Consider the following 18415-nt stretch of genomic DNA (forward strand, 5'->3'; position numbering starts at 1 on the left):
TTGACTTTCTCAATGTTGACTTGCAAAACCAAAAATACCAAACAAAGGTAAAGGTTCAAGGGGAGGAAGATTAACCACCTGCCCAAAATATTTAGTATAGCAATTCTCAGCTTTTGGTGAAGACTCAAAATTTCCATGGTTGTCCACTAGATTAAAAGTGAGCTTTATTATTAGAAATCATATTCATATGGAGCAAGCAGAGTATGAGTGGGACCAACTTACTTCTTGGTTCCACTCATACGCTACTTGCTTCATATAAATTATTGCTCTCTTTGCATAGATGTTTGAGAAGTTATTGGCAAAGCTGTGTTAGGCTGGCACAGAGCTCCTTCGGATCTCTATTAAATGACTTTATTGGACCATCAGTGAGTAAATTTCTGCTCTCCTCTACTCCATGTGTGATTGACAATACTTCAGACCATAAATGGACAGAATGGTGTTGGACCCAAAGTTTTGGCACAACAGGATGCTGTCTGCCTCCTTGTAATAATTTTAGATACAACATAATGATTCTTGGCTGTGGTAGGAGCTCAAGAAATCTTGGTTCTCTTTTATTCCATTCGGTGGGTCTTGCTAGTTACACACTAAGCAAAATATCCTTCTGAACAAGACACTTCTGTGGACACTGTCACCTCTGACATAATCACATATTTGATGGTACCTAAAGATTTTTTTAACCATATTTGCCAAAAGCCTAACTTCTATAGCACAGGAATCCATTCAGTCTACTGCCAATACAAAAGGACAGCTCAGGCTTTCTGAAAGGATCATTCTCAAACAAGGGAGCATTTGAGACAACAAGGTGGCAGGGTGATCAGTGCTCTTTTCAGAGCCAGATGAAAGACATGGTTTGACTCAGATCCTCTCCTCTCCTAGGGAGCAGGACCTACGGGGACACAGGACATACTGTGACAATAAGAAGCAGTCATGGATTTTAAACATGTTTAAGAATAAGGCCAAGAATGGGCTCATTATACTACATCCCCTATTTGACTATCAGAGGACACATACTCTATTTACAGAGGACTGTCCATTGACATTTTCAAGAACACATAAAATAATTGTCACTTAAATGTTTTTCCAGGCTTTCAAAGAGTATAAGAATGGCTTAAGGCTATAGTGCATTCGTGTCTTTTGTAAGAGCTTCATTGTTAGCATATCTTTTATTGCTAGTTTACTTTGAAACAGATGCCCTCACATATTTCTCTAAAGTAGAAAAGAGCCACATTATGATCACTGTTCTTAAAAGACTTATCTAAAATGTACTCATTTAATCTCTCGATCGTTTGCAAACAGCTGTTGTGCTGGATACTAGGCTAGGCACCATTATGAAAAGGTGACCATTCTTTACCTTCAAGAAATGCACGGTCTAATGGAGGAGAGAGCTGTAATGCAGTCATGGACATGAGTTGGGGCGGTTATTGAATGAGCAGGAAGAGTAAGCAGGAAATTCTATAGAGAGAATAGCAAATACAAACTTATAACACGTCTCTGAAATTCTGGGCAATTGCAAATAGTCTTGGCAGAGCACAGAAAGAAAAAGTAGGAAGTGGCAGCAAGTGTGACTGAAAAAAGTAGGTTGGGATCAGATTGCAAAGAGCTTTGACAACGGTGCTAAGGGGTTCGATTTATGATTTGGGAATCACAGTAGAGACTTGAAGTCAGGCCTCTTGATTCATGGGGGTGGTCTTCTCTGCTAGATTGCACTTGTCACTTCAAATGCTAATGATCCCCACACTGAATTTGACTAAAGATGACTCAATGTAAATATAAAAATTACCTGTTAGGAACAGTAGGTGAGTTCTCTTATTATCTCTATCATACAGATGAGGAAATTGAAGCATAAAGAAGTTAAGTAACTTGTCCAAAGTCACATACCTAGTTAGGTGATTTCAGGCAACTTGGCTTTAGAGTCTCTAGTCTTTAGAGTCTCTAGTCTTTACAATATTTCACCTTCTCTTGATCTGGAGATCTTTAAACATTGCCCATGTTTTACTGTGTTTTACTGATGCTAGCGTCAGCAAGTAAGGGCTGCCTTTACAGAATAGATTTCATAATTGGCCAAATTTGAAAGTGAAAGGATTAATGTCTAGGATAACACCGGTCTTGGAGTCAAAGAATAAAGGATGCCCTCTAGTCATGTCTTCAAATATCTTTTTATTTATCCCTTCATGGTTATTTGAAACCAGATACAAAAAAACTGTGCAGTCTTGTTCTGTTAAGGGCAGAGAAGTGTTGTAAGAATCTTAAAAGGACATTAACAGGTTTGATGAGACCTCCGAGATGCTGCAAATGGTGCGATTGTACTAACTACTTATGACATTGACAGAGAAATATTATGCGCCTGATAAATATTGGTTATTTGGTTTGTTTAAATATTCATTGAGAGAATATTTAAATAAAATATTTAATAAAAGACATTGGGATGTAAACTGAAGTCAAAGTAGGACAAACAAGTCCTACGAACGTTTCTCTTTGTGCATAGATATTAACAACATCCAACTCTTCTGGGGAAAGGGAGATGAGTCCTTCGAATGGCAGTTGCAGTGTATCACAGTACAAGTTAAGGGAAAGCTTTTCTTTATATTGTTGGATATATCCTGCTGTGACTATTTCTATTGTACTGGTTCTAGCCTTAGAGTAAACTCCTCCTTGTCCCACACAATAAATCTTTGATGTTGAACTTCCAGCAAATATTGATTCCTAGTAGGTATTGAAGAGCTATAGATATTCAAAGCGCAGTAGATAATCTGTAAAACCACAATATTTGGGTCATATTGTTAAGAGTGCATTTAATTTGGAGGCTTTTAGGGAAAATATCCTACTCCTTTGGTAAGTGCAAAGTAAGAAGACAGCCCCAAGGGAAAGTGAGTGACTAAACTTTTATTTATGTTTTATGCAGCTTCCCTGAGTCACAAAAGAGGGATCCAAGTTTTTGGCCACTCCTGTGAGATAGGACGTTCTTCAGCAACATATGTCACTGTCAAAACATGGGAGAAGAAGTAGAGAAGGTTTGCAGTAGGTGGATTTCTACTCATCCTAAATACTTCCTTTCCTTTGTGGAGTACGTATAGCGATTTATTTTTCATTCCATTGTCACAGCAACTACAAGAGCTGTGTATTAATAGTTTCATTTTTCAGAAATGGAGAGACTAAGGCAAAACAGCGAAGCAGCCAGACCAGAGCTTGGACTCTGGTCTCATGACAGATGCAGAGTCCAGGGCTTTTTTTTCTACCCCATGGTCACCTTCCCAGTTCCATAGAGGAAATCAATGCCTGGAAGGATAAATTACAGCAACAATAGTGAAATTAATGATTGACTTTTTTAGCATTTGCTATGTGCTATACTAATGACTTTATATGCATTACTCCTTCTACTCTTTATAATTTTTGAGGACTGTCATTATTATCCCCGTTTAAAGGGGAAACTGGGTTTCAGAGAGCATAAATGACTTGTTCACAGTTTCACAGTTTGGTAGAGACCAAATCCATCTCCAGACCTTGTGTCGAGCTGTGGAATTAGCTAATGTCATACAGCTAAAAGTTAGGAGAACAAGCACGACCTTGCAAACAGAGTCCCGAGCAAGAAAGATAAAAGATTTGAGTTTGAGTTTTAAACCTGCTTCTGTGTATCTGTGAGATCTTGGGCAAATCTATTAACCCTTCTTTCGGACTGTTGACTTACTATTATAAAGTGGGGCTGGTACAATTTGGCCTGATTCGCACGGGGTCGGGCCAGACATGCCTAAGGCCTCTCTAAGCTGGAGAGCACCGTACAAAGGCAAAGTACTATTCTTAGTGTTAGAATTAGAATTACAATCCTAGTGTCATGACACTTCGCAGCAGTGCCCAGAAACTCTGGCCGCTTCCCTTGACCCCATACCCGCTCCACAGCTGCCAGACCAACTTGGTTAGGAAAAGCTTTGTTCTTAGAGAATATGTCCATAAAAGTATCTTCCTTTTCTTACAATATAAAAACTCATTAAGTGACATTAAGCCGCCCTTTTATAAGGAGTATATTTGTGAGCACCCTCTCGCTGGCTGCTGTGCAAAAAAGTTGTCAGTCAAACCAGATAAGTCACTGCCCTGAAGGTGTTCATATTCTGAGAATGACTAACGATCCTCTCTCCCCGCTGAGAACAAACAGCACTTTCAGAGGGAAAGTCCCAGGGCAGCTTGTGGCCAAGTCAAAATTGATTTGTTCTTGTGTCAAAGGTCATTACTACCATGAGAACTGCCATTTACCAACTGCCTCCTATGGGACAGGTACATTAAATATATATCATCACGATAGCCCTGTGAAGTAGTTTTATTCCCATTTTACAAAGAAATAAATTGAGATTCTGAGAGAACGGCAAAGGACCTCAGTGCTAGTAAGTTTCACACTGGTCTTTCTGCCGTGTCATCCATTCCCTGTCACCTCAACCAGCCAGTTTCAAAGTGCCACCCATCCTCCAGTGCTGCCATCCTTCCTGCCAATCATCCGGACCACTCGGAGCATGTTGGACCGTGCTGGCAGGAAAGAAATCCTGCATTTTCTAAAATTCATACACTTTAGGTTGGGTCTGGACTACGATCAACTCCCCACCCCCTTTTTTATTCTTGACAGTTTATCAAAGTCTTCGTTTCTCTCATATTCATTCAGTCCTGCGCTTCTATCTAGTTGTGATAATAGATATAATATTTTTGGAAATTTTCATGCGTTGGAGTAGAAATTTGGAATTTATGGAGAATGAAATATGCAAAATATTAATTTTCAGTCTCATTTACAGATTTACATTCACCTCTTTTTGGAATATCAAAATGGGTTATATAATCACTGAATTGCTCATGTAACCACCAGATTTTTATTAGAGAACTATAAAAGAGCAAAATATAAAGGGAAGAGAATATATTGTTCTTTTCTTTCTTTTTATTTATTATTATTATTATTTGTGCCTACAGCATCTGGTCTTCCTAGGTGGTCTCTCATCCAAGTACTAACTAGGGCCAACCCTGCTAGCTTCCAAGATCACTCTGGCAGGGACCACAAAGGCATAGGCAGATGATGCATATTCAGCTTGTTTGATATTTGCTGTTCTTGCTGTGGTGGTGGTTGTTATTTAGAAACAAAGACTTCAAGGAGACAGATCAGCTGGCCGCAGGGAAGGCTCCAGGCTCCTTGTCATAAGCATATCATCAAACTAACAGGTTACCTGTAGAGAGTGTCAGCAGAGCTGCTGTCAACACAGTCCAAGTGACCGATTTTATAATCCAAACCAGGTAATTGTTACATACTTTTTAGTGGTGAAGAAGGGATAGGGAGGAAAGAGAGAATAAAGACTGAGTGGTGAGATTTGATCATAAAAGCAAAACAGGAAACAAAAGAATATATGTTTCTTTTAGCAGCTCAAATATTTTCCTGTTTAGAGAACTGATGTCTCCTACCTAACCACAAATAACAAAAATAAAATAAAATAAAATAAGATTAAATGGCCAGTTTTTAGAGTAAGGAATTCAAGCCCTTACCTTTGTGAAAGGAGAGAGGCAAAGAGAAGGAGTTGGAAATAATAATGACTGTTTGATGAACTAAAGAAACTTCTGTAAGAATCTCTCCAAATCACACCATTTGTCCAATGCAAGGAAACCCATTGAAGTTAATAGCTTTGCAGCTTCACTAGGGACTGGGGGATGTTCCACAAAGTCAAGGGAATGATATAATAAAGTGCCTGTTTGTTTACTTTGGCAGGTGTAGGCCGATGTTACTAAGCCACACTCTGACAGGGCCTGGGGATAGCACCATTTGCACAGAAAAAAGGAATTCTTCCCTGGGACAAGGGATTTCTCCACCTTCCTGCTTTTGGAGGGGCCCTGAGATGTCTAAAGGAGGAGATAAAATTTGTCAGCATCGTTGGCAAAGCCCTGAAGGAAAGCTGGGTTCCCTAGAATGTTATTCTGTCATTGGGTGAGCCAAGGGAGCTGAAGGGATTGAAGGGCTGGCTAGAGAAATGGCCCATCAGCATCTATAATGAAACACCCCTAGACAGCTCCACCATTGTCAGGGCAGGTGTCAGAGGCTGGTTTTCCCTCTCACCCGGCTGGGTGTCGCTCCTTCAGCTTGCCGGTCTCAGTCCTCATGCTGTTTGTACGTCCAACAAAGGCCCTTGGGGCTGATGCAGATCCAAGGTGGCAAACCCAAGTGGTAAGGGGACCCTGAAACCAGCCTTCTGGAACGTTACTCCAGTCCGTAAAATGACTGAGGATGCCTCCTCTAAGCAGCACTCACTGGCGACGGAGGCTCCCCAAGTGGGGAAGTCTCAGCCATAGGCTGAGAGCTCTCTCTCTGGGATGATGACGAGTTAGCTGGCTGCTTTGTCTTCAGCCTCCACCCAGACTTACACCCCACAGGTCCTTCTCTCCAGCCCCAGACTGAATGAACATGATGAGAGACTGGCTGTTATGGTCATAAGTGATAGACCATCGAAGGGAAGCTGCTGAGTGGTGGCATGAATGCAAACTCAGCAAGAGCAACATTTGATTGAGTATTAATCATTAAGCCCTGATGGAACCAACCGGGTCACTCTCAGGTCTAAGCAGTGAGGGAATCCTGCCACAGGGAAGTCCAGTGGTTGGATAGACTTGAAGAAGCAGCCAGAAGGGGAGGAGTTGGCTCTGTGGCTGATTAATGTTCAAAGACAGAAAAAAGAAAAACTACAACAACAACAAAAAATGATGTAGCTTCAAATACTTCCAATGAGACCATGAATCCCTCCACATCCTATATAGCAAAGCACCAGGACAGAGCTGGCCTTACCCTCTTCCTCTCTTTTTATTTCTCCTCATGGCTAAAGATTTTGGCAAATTGATTTACATTATATAACAAGAAAGTTCGGGTCAGAGGAAAGTGATTCTCAGGGACCAACATGCCCCTTCACTGAGACCTCTTCCCTCTGGGGAGGTCTTGGCTGGCCTTTTCTTAGTTCCTTTGCACTCATACTGGAGTGTCCTGCCTGTAGCTTTGGGCCGCTGCCCAGCCCCCCGGGCAGCAGGTCCCAGCCTTTCTTGTGCACTGCAATTAGCCTGAGAGACTAAGGAAGATTCCTTCAGCAGAAATAATTCTCCTGAAGAGGCAAAGCCCTGTTAGCTATGGTTTCCATCCTGCTTCTGCTCACTGAGGTCCCAGCCTACCCTTGCTCTGTACAGTAGTTCCCCTTATCTTTATCCATGAGAAATACATTTCAAGACCCCCAGTATATGTATGACATAGCAGGTAGTACCAAACCCTATGTATACTATGTTTTTTTCTTATGCATACATACCTATGATAAAGTTTAATTTATAAATTAGGCACAAAAAGAGATGAACAATGATGACTAACATTGAATTATAGAAATACACTGTAATAAAGGTTATATTAATGTGGCCTTTCTCTCAGAGTACCTTACGGTACTGTACTTATCCTTCTTCTTGTGATGATGTGAGATGACAAAATGCCTACGTGATGAAATGAAGTGAGGCGAATGACCTAGGCATCGTGACATAGTGTTGCATTGGTTTTGACCTTCTGATCACACATCAGAAGGAGGATCATCTGCTTTGGGTAATCCCGGATCATTGAGCCATGACGATGTCGACAGTAGGGTGTCAGGAGCAGTGTCGATGTGTGGGCATCCTCGATAGTTGAATTGTGTATCTCTGATATTTTTCATTTAATTTTTTGGGATTGGAGCTGACCGCAGATAACCGAAAGCAAGGAAAGCAAAGCTGAGGATACGGGGTGGGGCTGCTGTGCTCGCTTTCCTTCTAACCTCCTGGCAGAGAGAATTCCTCTCCCCCATGCAAGACTCCTTCACCTTTAGGCAAAATGGGCCAAGGCCAAACCAGTTTCACATTTCAGAGTGTGATTTTGTAAGAACCTTCAACTAGGGCGGCCATTGGCAACCTCCTCAAAGGAACAAGAGGATGTCTCCTAAATGCCGTTGCTTCCTTGGTGGCCAGAGCCATAAACAGTCAGGGCCCAAAGGGCCTCTCTATTCTGATAAGCAAAACCTATTTGACTTCTTTTCTTTCCTGGTTTTTTTTTTTTTTTTTTTTCCCTCAAGGATCCAGGGAATTGCTATTCATGTCACACAACCCTGCGTGTCTCCTTCAGAAAACTTGGAGCCATTCTCCCAGAGATGTGACAGTTTACTATGGCTTGAGCATCCTCTCATGCTGGGGGAGGAAGTAAAAGAGGAAGCTATGCCTTTCATACTGCCACTTCCACATCCAGGCATTATAGTCTCAACGCAACCAGAGTTGGAGAGGTGTGACATCCAAGGAGAAAAGGGTTGGCACAGGCAGTTTGAAGGAGATTATCCTGAAGCTGTAGCTCAAATGCCTTATGTCATTTATCCACTGAACATCACTGAGTACCTACTACGTACCAGAATTCTAGAGCTATGAAGTGGGTGACACCACTAAGAAGTCTAAGGAGTTGAGAATTGAGGGCAAGACCCTCACAGCCAGTGAGGGTTCCATGCTCAGGGCAGATGTCCCTTCGCCCCCATTAGCCGTTACTGGCTTCTCTTGGTGGGTGGAGAGATAAAGTATGACGAGCTAAGGAGATAAGGTTCAAGGAGGTGCTCTGCTCAGGGGAGTCAGGCTTGAGAGACTTCCTTTGAGTCTCAGGTGGCCTTAAACATCCCGAAGGCTGTCTGCTCTTACATAAGCCTCCTTCCCTAAATGTGTTCAGTCTCTGAGCAGGCAAACAGCATGTGAATGAGGACCTTTAAGAAAGTAGGACTAGTCTTTCATTCCCTTTGCTTTTCTTCTATTTAAGTTACTCTCTTCACTTCTTTTCCTTTAATCCTGCCACACTTTCCACCTCCCAGAAAACTCAGTGGATCCTCTCTGCCTGCAGGATTGAGCTCAGCTGTTTCGGTTTGGCCGAAACATCCATAGTGTGCAGGTTCAACACAGGACTGTTAAATATGGTGTCAGGATGAACAAGCCTTTTGGCCTTGTTCAGCACCTATAATACATAGGAGTTGAAAGACTGCTTTTTCTGAAAACTTCAGAATTTGTACTTTCCTTCAGAATCAACTTTTCCTTTTTGCTTAGAGCCTGTTAAAGACTAAAGTCCTCTCCCCTACCCCCAGCCAAATTCAACAGATGTCTGTGAGCAAATACACGAGCAAGCCTCCTCCTACCCCAAGCGCTGACCCTTGGAACCAGCTGGAACAAAGTTTGTGCTGATGTTTTTCAGCAAAGGGTTTTCTTGCCTGCCCTACCCCCCTACCTGAACAATGATAACAGTAATCCATGCTTTAATATACAGATGAATTATTAACAGTGGGTTGTACTTTTCTTAGGTTGTAAAAAAATGACTGGTTCGCATCCTAACATTCTCTATCAGTGTAGGCACCTAGAGGAGGATGTGATCTCAGGCCGCTTGCTTCTAAGACTCATAAAAAATATGTGGCCGGCGCCAGCTGGCGGTGTGAGTGGGGTGACAGACGGCAGGAAGGTCACAGGTGAGAGACATTGGTGACTTTCACCTTTCTTTGTCATCTTTGGTTCTTTTCTTTCATCTTTCTCTTCTGGGACTGGGATTTGGGCTGAGGCTTTTGTTTGTTTAATTTTAACAAACTTCATTTTTTAGAGCATTCTTAGGTTTACAGGAAAATTGCACAGAAAGTACAAAGAGTTCCCACATCCCCCATCCTCTCCACAGATTCCTCTATTATTAACATCTTACATTAGTGTGGTGCATTTATTACGATGATAAACCAATATGGATATGTTAATATTTACTCAAGTCTGTAGTTTACATAAGATTCACTCTTTGTGTTGTAACATTCAGCGGGTTTTGACAAATGCAAAATGTCATGCATCCACCATATCAGTATCGTAAAGAGTAGTTTCACTGCCCTAAAATCCCCAATGTTTCGCCTATTCATCCCTCAAGCCCTTCTCCTAAACCCTTGACATCTTTTTACTGTCTCTACACTCTTGCCTTTTCCACAGCGTCATATAGTTAGAATCATACAGCGTGTGGCCTTTTCAAATTGGATTCTTTCAGTTAGCAATATGCTTTTAAGTTTCTCCCACGTCTTTTCATAGCTTGATCGCTCATTTCTTTTTAGCAGTGAATAATATCCTGTTGTATGGATGTACCACAGTTTGTTAAACCATTTGGGAAGACTTTTCAGTGGGATAAAATGGAAAAAATAGATGATAGAAAGCAGCATGTGCCACAGGAGGTGACAGACACAAGAAGGGGGAAGGTTTGGAAAAGTAGAAAGACAAACATGGCTACAGAGGCCTGAACTGGCCTAAGGCAGGGGTTCTTGAGAGCAGTGCTCAGTGGGAGAGGCCGATTTCTTACCTACCTCTATCAGGCCTTTCCTGCTTCGACATATAGAACTTCATGAGGGCAGGAACCACGTTAGCTTCATCCTGAGAGCACAACACATTGCAGATAGCCAATAAATATTCGTTGAGCCAACTAAACCTTCTAAACCTTTTCTGAAGAGCAAGTTGGCCAAGATACCAGAAGATCTGAAGCACCTGAGGTTAGCCAGTCATCTCAGGCAGGTCCCAGCGGCTCACTGGGATGAGATTCTCCATGCCATAAGGTAGGGAAAAATTTGCATAGGACATTCACCTCCTCAACCAAGAATGCATCTCTCTTGCCACCATCTGCACCTGCCTTGTAGACGTTATGTGGATAGAACCAGAGGCAAGCTTTAGGGAGGCGGGAAAACCAGGGGAGAGTCCAACCAACCTAACATACCAGGTAAAAAGGCATTCTCAGCACAGGGTGGGATCTGGCTCTCCATACACAGAGGTTGTTTGGTCTAATTTTGCTGCTTCGGGATTAATTTTTCGACTTAGTCCCAAAGCAGCAAAATTAGACCAAACAACCTCTGTGGAACAGCAAGAGCGAGCAGGGTGACACAGGTGTTAAGAAACAGCTGTGAGAAGAAGATGAGCCATGCTCCCAGTGAACTGTCACTGTGCCACAATGGTGACAGTCCATGTGTGGGAGCTGCTGGACCAGCTGGACAAGTGCAGTTAACAGTCTGGGTAGAAGGCAATAGCTCTCCAGGGGAGCTAGTAAGTCAGCTCAAAAACTGCAGGACCAAAAGTATCCATCAGTTAGAATTCACTAGCTGGGTGGTACTCCCCTGAGCAAAAGAGCTTATTGCCCAGATCTGTGTCTTGAGCATTGTTACTGCTTAACATCAGGTCCTCTCCCAAGGCAGGACTTTGGCCTTCCTCAGCACCCGCATCATTTTCTCTTGGTGTGATGAGCCCCATAAGATGATGAGGGTATTTTGCTTGGGATCTGTTCCTCTCCTACCCATGCTTGTGCTGATATGACTTACAGTCAGCCTGAGGGTAGAGAGCTCTTGAGAATTCCTTATCTAAAGGGAAAAAAAAATGAGTTGGCTGATTTGAACAGCGGGGCCTACCCAGAGACACACATTTTGTTACTCGTCCCAACTGTTGCATAACCAAGAGAGTCAAGGGTCACCTTTGACACAGACAGTAGAGGTGGGGGCATTGAGTGGGGCAAGGAATAGCTGCCTTTCCACCTTGAAGCCCTCTGAATGGCAATCCTTGAAGAACGAGGACATATCTGTGGGCATACCAGATGGCTCCATGTTGATTTTGAGTGTTCCCAAGGTGCCAACCTCAGAGTTCCTTCAACCACAGGGGTGCAGAAGTAGCCCAAACACTTCCATGGCACTACAAGTGCAAGCAAGAGAGAGTTAGGCTCAAATCACAGCCTAGAATCAGCTTTGGGGACAGCTGGCCTCTCCTAACACATCAGCAGCATCTGGCTGCTTCTGCTGTGCCTGGCCAGTGTCTCAGGTATGTCTCACACATTTGGGCAACCGGAGAACTACTACTAAGTTCTCTGTACCTAAACATTTCTATGAGAAAGAGAATGTCTTTGTCTTTTCACAGTCTGTCTGTTTTCTTGGGGCAACTGCTGTGCCGGTGCTCACCAGCGCAGATTCTCTTGCTCATTTGCGTTTGCCTTCGTGTGGGGGACTTCACGCAGATCAAAGTCCAACATTGGATAATAGTGAAGAGAAAAAGAAGACACAGCGCTGGGCTCAGTTACTTCGTCCTGGGAATATGAGTCACTCACCACACAAATCCTTTCCCTCTTCTCCTCCTCTCATTCCCACATTGTCTCCCTAGCTTTCCAGAACATTCTCTAGACTTACCTCATTCTGTTTTAGTCTAAGTCCTTTCTTTCCACCCACCCTACATTTCTCAGTCACTGACAGGGGAGCACGTAAACACACCCACCCTTGACATAGGTAAAACCTCAGAAAGGGGCCCAAGGTCCCCAGGAAAGTGGGAGGTGAGGGAGAGAGGAGGCCACAGAGCTGAGGATGGCATGCACGGGTTGGCGCTAGCTCTTTCACTAAGAGCCCTGAGTTTCTGGGGACATAACAGGCTAGACACTCAGGACAGAGCCCAGAGCCATGCCCTTACTATTTATAAAATTAAACTATGGGTAATTCACTTATTCATGTATTCTCTCAACAAATGTGGATTGAACACCGATTATATAACAGGGTAGGCTGTGACACATAAATAGGTGAAATATAGTCTTTGTCTCCAAGAAGCTTGTGGGCGACATGGGTACATGGACCAATAATGGTTATCACCAATAATGGTGATAACGGGCATGATTAAGTCTTTGGTTTTGAAAGACACTAGGGCAATGGGTCTGCATGAGAAGGGCTGGAACCCAACGGGCTGATCTGAGAAGAATTTGTAAGGACTTAATGCCAGAACTGAGTCTTAAAGGTAAAGTTGGGAGGATGGTACTGGATAGCACGTTCCTACGAGAAGGAGCCAACGCCAGAGCTAAGACGCTGAGAAAGAGCCTGTGGTAACTGAGAAACTAAGGTGGAAAGTGGCTGGAACCCTGAGTGTTCCACATGGGGAGAGGTGAGACAGGAGGCAGGAAGGCAGAGCCAACTTGGGATGGACTTTAAGGCCAGTAAGAAGACTGAAGCTGTGAAAAATTATGGGGGGAGGAGGGGCTGTGGACAGAAGAGATGTATAATCCGATTTGCATTTACAGAGGAACAGTCTTCTATAATGTGAAGAATAGTTTGGAGGGAACAAGACAGTGCATACAGAGAAGACTTAGGAGCTATTACGATAAAATTGGCCAGTGATGATGTTCATCAGAGGACTTTCTCCACATCTATTCACCTCATACTTCCTGTCACAGAGGGAGGCAAGCTGGTGGAAAAGGCTTTCATGAAAATAACTCACTTGTTAATTGTGTCATTTTTGTGATGTCAGTGACCATAATGGCTGTGTTTTATAGTCACCATCATGTAAAATCACCATCATGTAAATGTTTCCTACTAATAAAAGCTAGCCTGTGAGACAATACATATTTGTTGCTTAAGCTACTCAATTTGTGGTCCTTTGTTATGGCAGCCCCAGCAAACTAATCCAAGTGGGCAATACAATTATCCTATATTACATGTGGAAACTGAAGTACAGAGAGTGCTACACAGCTAACCAGTGGCAGGCGGTTTGTTCCAGAATCTGTCTTCTTAACTACAGTATTTAAATATAATTCTATTTTGTCTAAACAAAACTTGATTTGGGCACAGTCCCTCAGTGGAGAAAAAGGAATAAATGAACTCCTAGGTGGTCCATGATCTGTCCCTAGGGAAGCACTGTCTATCCCATCTTATTCTGCCACCCTGTGCTGGAACAAGTGTCTTGACAATTGTGTCTTTGATTATGACTAAAGAGGAAACTTTTTCTCGGCAAAGGCTATGAGGCTGTGCCAGGCAGCTGGGTCCCTGAGTCTGGGGATGGGCAAATACTGGGCAAATAGCTACTTCTACTATAGTGAAGACAGATTCTGGAACAAACTGCCCGACATTTATATTAGCTGTGTGGCATCAGGAAAGCGCTTAATCTCTCCGTGACTCAGTTTTCACATGTGATATAGGATAATTATATTGCCCGCCAGTATTACTTTGCTGGGGCTGCCATAACAAAGTACCATGTACTGAGAGGCTTAAGCAACAAAAATGTATCGTCTCAGTTCTAAAGGCTAGTAATCCGAGATTGAGGTGTTGGCAGAGTTGGTTCCTTCTAAGAGCTATAAGGAAGAAGCTGGTCCATGCCCCTCTTCTAGCTTCTGTTGATTCGCTGGCAATCCTTGGTGTTTCTTGGCTTACAGATGCATCACCCCAATCTCTGCCTTCGTCTTTATACTGTGTCCTCCCTACGCGTATGTATGTCCAAATTTTCCTTTTTTATAAGGACACCAGTAATACTGGATTAGGACCAAGCTAATGACTTCATTTTGAGTTGATTACAACTATAAAGCCCCTATCTTTCAGTGAAATCGCATCCTGAGGTGCTGGGGGTTAGGATTTCAGAGTCTTAATTTTTTCATGGGGGGAGCGGGGACACAGTTTAACCTATAAAACCACCTAAATAGAGCTTTCAAATGAAAATTAAATAACTCCTGTAAAACAGTGCTTGGCACTTAGAAGCTCTCTAATAATGTTAGATTGTGCTAGGTAGAAATAAAAAGCTCCCAGATTAGTTGACGTTGGGATTGAAATCCAGCTGGTTTGTACAGGATGGCCTTGCCTATTATTTAGGGGTTGTGTATTTTATTGGTCAGGGCTTTTACCATAGCAGAGAAGAATTTTGGATAAATCTCCTGACTAAATGGTGCAAGTGAGAAGGAATAGACCCAGTGATTTTTCTTCCCCATTCTCCAAGCTGTGTATACTATACAGTGCATCTAGCCATTTCTTGTAGAGAGGAATCAATGAAGGTCCTGTCTTCCCGATGCGCGCTTCCCCTTGTCGGTGGCTCACCCACATGGGCCTTGGAAATGAACTTACTAAAGCGTGTTCTAGATGGGCTGACCCTGGGTGCCTGGGGGAATAGCTGACATGAATAAACGTGTTTGCTCACCTCAATTCACTTTAGAATTAGCCCTTAAAAAAAAAAATAAATAAGGTGTGTTGACCTTTTGTGTGTTCGGCTAAACAAAGCAGGTGGCCCCAAATGAATTCTAAGTAAAGAGGAATTAGAGAAACTAACAGAAGGCAAGCTGTTGAAATCAGCCGAATCTAGATCTGGAGAGCACGGTGGCCTCTTTCTAGAGCTTTCTGGATACTGCAAGGTTCTTCTTCTTAGCAAGGCCCCAGACAGCTCTTGGTGGCTGCCCTGGAGCGACTGCAGTGGCAGGGGATTAAAGAGACAGCATGTGCTGGGAGATGGACTAGCTGACGCGACAGGCGAAGTCAAGCTGAGCTGCTAATGAGAAGTTAAGGATATATAGTTTTATTTGAGGAAGAGACCAGAAAGGTGGTTGTCCATAGACAGGTTTTGAGGGGAAGAACTTTGTTGCTGACTAATATCCTATAACCTTCACCTCCGGCACAGCGACTCCCTGACCCCCAAGGCCGAGTCGAGGTAAACAGGTAAACAGGGCTTCTGTGCACCTGTGGGAAAACCTTGGACTGAGAGGCAAGATCCCTGCCCTGATTGTGCTGCCCCGATTCTGCTGCCCCAAAGTTGTGTGACCTTAGACAAATGGTTTAACCTTTTGGGGCTTAATTTTCTTACCTGCAATTTGAGAGGCTTGGAGTCTGGATGTTATGGACTCTTCACGCTAAAAGGGACCCTAGGAATCCAATCCAAACCGTTTGGTAGATAAGGATCCTAAGGCTGAGAAGTTAAGTGACTTGCTTCCAGTCATCCGTCTAACAAGGGGACCCATTCCATTAATAATAATGATTCCTTCTCTGTTCATTTACTCCTCGTGACAACCTTCCAAAGTACATATAATGCACTAATGTGGTTGGGAAAACATTCATCCTGCTCCCAGTACTTTGAAAACAAACAGGTGCAGCAAAATATAATCCCAACTCTCCTCTTCCCTGACCCAGCCTCTCGCCACAAGAAATCAACAGGCTAGTCTTAGAGTGACAAGGACACCTGGTCAAAGTGGAGACTCCTGTTCTCGTTCCTTGATAAGCTCCACTTGGAGCTCTCAGCAGTGTGTCTGTAGAAATAGAATTTCTGCCTTCCACCAGTGGAACTGCCCCTGCTAAGAGTTCCAGAGTTAATTATTAACAACCAAACGAATTCAGTGAGTCAGGACTAGATCCTGCTATCAAGCTTGTGTGTTTTCTTGAAGCACGTTTTTATGAGGACTTCACCCCCATTTCATTCCTCCTCAGGGCCCGGGACAGAGAGACAGACAAACACTGGGCCTGTAATTTCAGTGAAAAGAGACCCAAGCCCAAACCTTTGGGGAACTCTCTGGGAAGATTTTTCCAGGAATGTGGACTTTACTGTTTGATATCTCAGCCACACAGGTTGTTGGGGAGAAAAAAGTCACGCTAACTGAGAAGGAACTGAATAGTCTGGCTTGATTTGGGGAGTATTTAAAGAGAACTTCATTGTACGAAATAACTCTAAATGATGGCAAATTCTTAGGAGGTCAGATTTCCTGGCTATGTGTACCCACCATGAAATTAACACATTCTGGAATTTAGGTTGGAAGGGATGTGGGAATTCCTCTTGTCTTTTCTCAAGATATGAATGAGGCCTCTGAAATCAAAATAAAATCCAAGTCTAAAGAGCAAGACTAATGACTCATAGGTCAATTTGCTTCCTGCCCAAGAGAATTGGAAAGCCAAAAGTGTTTGATAATATCCTATAACAATTGTTTCCCTAAAGTCCTTCAAACAGTTCTCTGAAATTTTTTATGCAAAACAAAATTTTCCTTATTTGATATAATACAGAGGCGGACTTTGGCCTAAATCATGCCAGAATATCATCATTCTGAAATAATAATCACATTTATATTTGCTGAGCATTTACATATGTGGCACTATACTAAGCTGAACAGTAACAGTCAGATGACTTACCTCATAAATAGCTCATGAATCCTTGTGTTATTTGGAAGATTGAATAAATACATGCAAGGTGCTCAGAAGTCCCCCACCCGATCTCGCCTACAGCCTTAGGCAAGACTCTGCTTTGGGCATTTAGGACCATGCCTGTGAGGAAGGAAAGGGGGTAAGGTGCAAAGCAGGGTTGACCTTACAGGTAGACACAATAGGTGAGCAGCTTTTGAGATTCTGCCTGCTCATCTGTCCAAATGAAATAGATCACTAGGGAAACATCGGAGGTGTCCTGCTGTTGAGCAAAGTGTCTTCTAGTCCTGAGAGTTTCACCACTTTGTTCCTATGTGAAATAAGGCAGCTCTGGCCTAACACTAAGTGGCCAATTGAGCATGACAGGATGAGCTTATTTTACACAATCTCAATAAATATAACAATGAGACTGCAGATAACTCTGAATGGTCTCTTTGGAAACTGGATGGTGCCAAGAACAAGCATTTAAATTAGTTCTTTTCTCCTTGGATTACTTATAAAACCAACATTATTAAAAAATGCTAAGAATTATTATGCTTCCCCAGTGTGCTCTGGAGCACAATTCAGCACCAGTTGTATGTGCTAATTATCCAAGTCCTAGGACTCTTTCAGCTGGTATACTCATGCCTACCCTCAAATTTTGAGTGGAGATGAAAGATGAGCTAGAATTAAGTTTAACACAGATGTATCTTCTGATTGCCTTGCTCTTTATTCTTTCTTTTCCCTTACTGTGTATGACATTAGCAGTAAAATCTATCTATATGGAAATCTATCCACTATATAGAACGTTATATAACTTAATTTACAGAGGGAAAACTACTTCTGGCAACAATAATACTTAACTTGAAGAAGCCTTGTTTGGCTAGCTAACTATGGGGCTTAGACTCAGGCAGAATCAGTGCCCCAGTTTCTTTAGGTCAAAAATTATAAGTTGTTTTTTACTTGACCTAATACATATATAGATGATGGTTAAATTCAGCACAATTTTCTTCATAAAGGTTTTGTTTACCTCAAAGATTCTACATACTGATCTGTAAAGAATGCCCACAAAGCCACTTGGAATGAGATCATGGACCGGTATGTTATGTTCTTCTAGGTAGAAAAGATATCATCAAAAAATTCAGTGGGTAATGGTAGAACATGGGTCAGAAGTAGTGTGACATCTTCAAAGTCTGCTCTCAACCACGTGGGATGACTTATCAACTGTACCTAGCAACAGTTGAAGACCTCAAAACAGCTATCGGATTTCAAGGAAGATCTCCAGACAGAAGAACCTGGAGAAGTATGTATCTGTGTGCGGACAAAGAAAGAGAGTAACGCAGTCAACTTCTGCCTTCTATTTGCACACGCAGAGCCTGTGTGGTTGCCACCGGTCTCTTTCCCTAATAGCCTTTCTGCTTAAGAAGGCTTTAGCATATATTCCCCTTAATCATAAAAAAAGGAATTTACTGGATTGATTTATTTTAGCCTCCTCTTTATTCCTT

At 42.6% G+C, this 18415-nt stretch overlaps 1 protein-coding gene across 9 annotated transcripts in view; it reads left to right on the top strand.

Annotated features, from left to right (window-relative positions):
- PRLR (prolactin receptor) overlaps window positions 1-18415 on the top strand; it is a 153290-nt gene that overhangs the window by 27010 nt on the left and 107865 nt on the right. For 3 of the 9 annotated variants that reach the window (XM_039842679.1, XM_039842689.1, XM_039842680.1), the window contains exon 2: window positions 2903-3064. The exons of 2 other annotated variants lie outside the window; for them this stretch is intronic. The gene's annotated coding sequence lies outside the window, so the exon portion shown is untranslated. Of the gene's footprint in view, window positions 1-68; window positions 366-2902; window positions 3065-8594; window positions 9495-18415 lie in introns of those variants that run through there. 4 more of the 9 variants (XM_039842681.1, XM_039842683.1, XM_039842684.1 and 1 more) reach the window with 4 other exon arrangements.

This window comes from Pteropus medius, unplaced genomic scaffold (assembly GCF_902729225.1).
Source record: "Pteropus medius unplaced genomic scaffold, Ma_sr-lr_union100, whole genome shotgun sequence".
Taxonomy (NCBI): domain Eukaryota; kingdom Metazoa; phylum Chordata; class Mammalia; order Chiroptera; family Pteropodidae; genus Pteropus; species Pteropus medius.